The sequence below is a fragment of the Rhincodon typus genome, chromosome 9, assembly GCF_021869965.1.
Source record: "Rhincodon typus isolate 14 chromosome 9, sRhiTyp1.1, whole genome shotgun sequence".
Classification (NCBI taxonomy): Eukaryota; Metazoa; Chordata; class Chondrichthyes; order Orectolobiformes; family Rhincodontidae; genus Rhincodon; species Rhincodon typus.
Genome location: NC_063340.1, coordinates 29,692,442 through 29,699,031, shown reverse-complemented (window position 1 = coordinate 29,699,031; position 6,590 = coordinate 29,692,442).

Here is a 6,590-nt window from a genome sequence, read left to right as displayed (position 1 = left end):
CCCTCTACAGGGAAAACAACCCTTCACCACCACCCTCAATCTCCTACCTCATAGCCAATTTTGTATCCAAATAGTTACCTCTCCCTGTATTCCATGTGGTTAACAAGGTATGCATGCTTGACAAATCTTCTGGAATTTTTTGAGGATGTGACCAGGAGAGTGGACAAGGGTGAATTAGTGGATGGTCTTTCAAAAAGCTTTTGACAAGGTCCCACACAAGATTAGTAAGCAAAGTTAAAACTCACGGTGTCAGAGGTAATGTATTGACATAGATAGAGAACTGGTTGGCAGTGACAAGTGGGGTACACAACAGCTTCCTGTGGTAGAGAAATCCACGGGTTCCAAATTCTTGAGATAGGAAGAATTTCTTTACTCAGTCCTGAACGTCTTATGTTTTATTCTTAGACTGTGACCCTTAGTTCTGGACTTCCACAAATCGGGAACATTCTTCCTGCTTCTAGCCTGTCCAGTCCCATCAGGATTTTGTCTCTGAGAGGCCCCTCATTCTTCTAAATTCCAGGGCTACAGGATAACTTAGACTGGCTGAGTGGGCAAATACTTGGCAAATGCAATATAATGTGGATAAATGTGAGGTTATCCACTTTAATCACAAAAACAGGAAGGCAAATTATTATCAGAATAGTGGCAGTTTAGGAAAAGGTGAGGTGCAACAAGATCTGCATGTCAAAGTGGAACAGTTGCTGAATGTTGGCATGCAGGTGCAGCAGGCAGTGAGAAATGGCATGCTCTCCTTCACAGCAAGAGGATTTGAGTATCGGAGTAAGGATGTCTTGCTGCAGTTATACAGGACCTTGGAGAGGTCGCACCTGAGTATTGTGCGCAGTTTTGGTTTCTTAGACTGAGAAAGGACATTCTTGCTATTGAGGGAGTCCGCAGAGGTTCACCAGACTGATTCCTGGGAAGGCAGGACTAACATATGGGGAAAGACAGGGTCGACTGGCTAGTATTCACTGGAATTTAAAAGAATGAGGGGTGGATTCATAGAAACATATAAAATCCTGGTGGGACTGGACAGGCTAATGTTGGGGAAGTCCAGAGCAAAGAGTCATAATCTAAGAACAAAGGGTAAGTCATTCAGGACTGAGATGAGGAAGAATTTCTTCACTCAGAGTTGTGAACCGGTGGAATTCTGTACCACAGTAAGTTTTTGGGGCCAGTTCGTTAGATATATTCGAGAGGGAGCTGGATGTGGCCCTTGTGGCTAAAGGGATCAAGGGGCATGGGGAGAGGGCTGAAATGGGATACTGAGATTACATGATCAGCCATGATCATGCATTGATGGTGGTGCAGGCTCGAAGGCCGAATAGCCTACTCCTATACCTATTTCCTATGTTTCTGAACGAGTGTGGTCAAGCTCTCACAGAACCAGGATTTTTAATTTTCATTTTCAGCAGTTGTTGCTGGGGTCTCAGCAGGGTTGGAAGCAGCAGTAAATCTCTCCCGGCTGCTACACTGTCAGAATTTTCTCGTTTTTCTTCTGAGCTACTGGAGTTGCGTGTGAGACAATGTTTTCTGATTTTGCCTTCTGCCAAGGATATGTTTGTGATGCTACTATACTGGAAGAGTTAATTCATAACAATTACAGTATGTATTATTTTAAGTCTTCCAATAGAGTTGTTATTCAAATTCCTTCTTCCTCTTGTTGTATTTTAACTATAGTGGATGAATAAAGTATGTTTTGCTTTAAATCCAGTCGATTGGCCAATCAAATTGCATCTGGAATGCAATACCTTACATTAACCCTTAAAATAAGAAACAGTTGGGGTTGACGCTATCTTCTGAATATTTGAGGGGGTGTTTGTCTGGTCCATAACACTAGGCACATCAAATTGTCACGGTTCTTGTTTGCTTATAGGACCACCACATGCAAACTACAGGGATAGCACTTGGTAGAATTGCTAATAGAAAACCTTGCACCAGGCCAAGTCTAATCTTCCTGGAACTGGGGAGAGAGTGAAACTACATTGGAAACTCCAATGCCAAACCCAAAACTTTGCCAGGCAAGAGTGAGAGTTTGACACAGGGTACAAAGTTTGGTGCAACAATCATGAGGAAAAGAAATGCATGGGTAAGAGGCATGATCGACACAAGATCAAGTCCAGTAAATTATAAAGTTCAGTGTAGTGATTGGAACCAGATAAATCTTATTGACTATGACAACCTTGATTAGGGTTATTAAGCTGGGCCAAACCAGGAACCTTGGCTGACGGGGGATTCAGAATCTCCTCAGTTAAGAGACTGAGTCTGAGCTGGCTGGCAACAGCCAGTGTACTGGGCACAAGTAAATAAAGGGTGGCTTGCTGATGGATACCAGCCTCTCTGCAGTTATTTCAGTGCCAATGGGAGAAAACAGTATGTACCTCAAGAACATTCACTCTCAATAGTCGTCTTTGAGTTGGGGTAAGCATTTCTGGCATCATGCCTTTATTTGGGGAGCTTGGCCTGTTTGATCTTGCTGTTGAAGACTGGACCCAGTATGTGGAAAGAATTTCCCAGGCAAATGACTGTAGAGCAGATAAAAAGCAATGACTAATCCTTTTGATTATGTGTGGACCTATAACATTTTCGGTTATTGGGGTCTTAACTTTCCCAGAGGCACCAGAAACTAAAACCTTCCAAGTGTGGGCAGAGTTAGTGAAGGAATATTACAATCCCAATCCTCCTCTGAGATGCTATTGGTTTTATTTAGCTATTTGAGAACCAGGGGAATCTGTATTAGGATTTTTGATGTAGTTAAGGCATGTGATGTAGTGAGGCATGTGATTTTGGGTTAACCCTGAATGAGATGCTGAGAGACCATTTGGTATGTGGGATTAATGACGTAACCATGCAAAAGCACCTACTGGCTGAAGCCCAACTGGACTTAAAATGAGCACTACAATTGGCTTTGTCATTAGAAAATGCAGCAAGTGGAGCATGGGAGCTGCAGGGCATCTCAATGGAAGTTGAAACCCTCAACAGTCAGACTGAGCTTGGGAACGCCACTTGAGTGGAGGCAATCACACAGCCAGTCTGTCCAAGTCACCCTGCAGCCTCTTAGCAGCCTCTTTACTGCACACACTGTCACCCAGCTTAGTATTTCCCTGACTTCACCTGACGAAGGGGCAGCCACTGAAAGCCTGTGATTTTAAATAAACCTGTTGGACTATAATCTGGTGTTGTGTGACTTCTGACTTTGTCCACCTCAGACCAACACTGGCACCTCCATCACTTTTCAGGAAGAGCTAGGGACTTGTAAAGGGGCCGAAACCGCTTCATAAGTTGACCAGGAAGCAATTTTACGGTTTTGCAAGACCCACCCAGTGCCATTTGCCTTGCAGTAAATCTCTCCTGGATGTTACACTCAGAATTTTCTCTTCTGTTTTTCTCCTGGGCTGCTGGAATTGCATGTGAGACAATGTTTTCTGAATTTGCCTTTTGCCAAGAATGTGTTTGTGATGTTCTATATTGGAACAGTTAATTCATAACAGTTACTGTATCTGTTATTTTGTTATGTTTTCCAATAGACTTGTTATTCCAATTCCTGCAGAAGCAGAAATCAGGAGGCTGGTAAGCAAAGGGATCATCAGACCAGTGCACTTTGCGAAATGGGCAGCACTGGTCCTACCAATTGTGAAGCCATGGCAGCTCTGGTTGCCTTTATGGGGATTTCAAGCAAACAATAAACCACTTATCGCAATCCCTCACAGAGGACTTGTACACAAAATTGGTTGGGGGGCGTGGGGTGTCCTTCACGAAGCCAGATATGAGACACATCAAACTGCAACTGAAGGGTCTAGGCCCGAAACGTCAGCCTTTCTGCTCCTATGATGCTGCTTAGCCTGCTGTGTTCATCCAGCTGTGCACCTTGTTGTCTCGGATTCTCCAGCATCTGCAGTTCCTACTATCTCTAACTGCAACTATGATTAGATCAGGAGTCCCAGATGTATGCCACAATTAATACCCTGAAGGATTTGTACCAATATACAAGACTGCCATTTGGGGTATCATTAGCTTGTGCCCTTTTCCAGTGGATGATGGAGCATATTTTCCAAGGGCTACTGGTTGCCATTTATCAGGATGATGTGCCAATAATCGGTAAGATCAAAACATTTCTTCCAGGTTGGCATACGCCTTAGAAGGGAAAAGTGTGTGGGGTTCCAGGTGCCCCAAATAACCTATTTCGGTTACATGTGTCAACAAAACTGGGTTACACCCATTGGAAGATAGCGTGAGGGTGATCAAAGGTTCACACATCTGTACCAGAGCTTAGGTCTTTCCTTGGGTTGGTGAATTGTTACAGGAAATTCATTGGTAAGCTGGCCTCCATCTTGGCACCCTTACACCTGCTATTGGGTAGCCAAGAAATAGACTTTAGGGAAGTGAAAAAGCAGCTATCGTCATCTAATTTGTTGGCCCACTACTATCCACAGTGAGAGGCGATGCTAACACACGATGCCTCACAGCATGGTATTGAGGTAGTGTTGGCTCACAGGTGGCCCAACAGAGAGGAACAGCCAATAGAGTATGCTTCCTGGACTTTGGATGATGCCGAATGCAAATATGCCCAAATAGAGAAGGAAGGTTTGTCAGTCATCTTTGGTGTGAGAAAGTTCCACCAATACCCTTATAGATGTGAATTTGTCTTAGTAATGGACCAAAAACCCCTGCCAGGGCTGCTTAAGGAAGACATATGGTGCTGCCCATAGATTCTGGTCAAATTCAGCGGTGGGCCCTTATTCTCAGCTCATGCACATTGGAACACCGTCTAGAAAGCCAAGTGGCCTTGAGCAGCCTCCCACTAGCAGATACACCACTGGTGGTGCCTCCCCTGGAACAGTCCGTTCTGGTTTTGAACTTTCTGGACACCCTTCTGGTCACTGTTGATAATATCTGACTGTAGACACAAAAAAGATCCTGTCCTAGCAAAACTAAAACAGCTGGTGTTAATGCGGGAAACAGGAGGGCCATCACAACTAGGATTGAAACGTCTCTGGACCCAGTGAGGCCAGATCATATACAGGATGGCATATAATTATGGGGAACAAAAGTGATTGTCCCAAGCAAAGGTTACCGCTAGATACTGGCTGAACTTCACCAGGGGCATCCAGGGGTTTCCAAAATGAAGATGTTGGCAAGAGGTTATGACTGGTGGCCAGGATTGGATGCCAATATAGCTGCATTGGTGCGGCAATGCCCAGAGTGCCAACAAGGACAAAATTGCCCCTGGCGACACCCCTACATTTGTGGGAATGGCTTGGTGAACCTTGGATTCAGTTATGTGTTGACAATGCTGGCCCTTTCATGGACTTAATGTTCCTGGTCATTGTGGATGCCCATTCAAAGTGGTTGGACGTGCATAGAATTAATTCAGCAAACTCAGGGATGACAATTGAAAAGCTGCGAGCATCATTTGCAATACAAGCACTCCCAGAATTCATTGTCATTTACCAGCAGGGAATTCAAGTATTTCCTAATGTCAAATGGCACTTGGCATGTTTGGACAACTCCAGACCATCCATTGTTCAGTCGTCTGGCGGAAAGAGTGGGCCAAACTTTGAAGGCAGGCTTAAAGAAGTAGCCTACAGCTTCATTCGATACCAATCTGTCCCGGTTCCTGTTTGATAATAGGACCAGCCCTTGCGCAACTACAGGGATGGCTCCAGCAGAGTTATTGATGGGGAGAAGACTCCGCACCAGATTAAATATGATATTCCCAGACCTAGGGGCAAATGTGAAACAGCAGCAGAAACCTGCCAATGCTGGCCATGTGCTTCCTCTAAGCAAGAGAGACAGTTTACTACAGGGATGATGTTTAGTGCTGGAACCCAGGGTTATGAGGCGAGGTCAGGTCCCGTGACATACAAATTTCCGGTGAGTGAGGCAGTCCTGAACAAAATGTGGATCACCTGAAAGCTGCAGCCTCACAGATGGGGCAGGAGGAAAACATACCTGGTTCCTCATAACAGCCAGAAGGCCTGTTGGAAACCTTGGATTCTCCCCCTCCATCTAGTGTCAAGGAAACCTCCAGAGTCTGAGACGGATGAGGCCTTAATATTGTTACTGCTGGAAGAAGAGGAGGAAACTCTACCGAGATGCTCCGGATGCAAGGGACAGACTATGATCTGGTACACACCACCCGTATCAAAGAAACCAGACCTGAGGCAAAAACATTGAAGGAGAAGCTACCTGAGAAAGCCCAGGCCTACATCCCTGAGATGGGGGTGGGGGTGGGGGTGATGGTGGGAGGTGGTGGAGGGAGAAAAAGAAACAAAGAGAGAATATAATGATTGGAACCAGTTGGATCTAATTTACTGAGATCCTTAATTGGGTTGTTAACCTTGGCCAATCAGGGAGCCCTGGCTAACAAACAAACTGGGGATTCCCTTCTTCCTGGTTTTGTCACAAACATACAGAGAACACTAGTTCTCTTCTTCTGGGACAAAAAATTACATAGGGTCACAGCACAGGTTCTGAGTCTCCCTCTTGAGGAGGGTGGTCAGTTGCTGGTGTGTGTCTGCACCCAGGTGGTGATTCTAACATCGAGCTGCCTCCTAGGTGGTGCACCCTGGCAATGTAATTTGTCCACC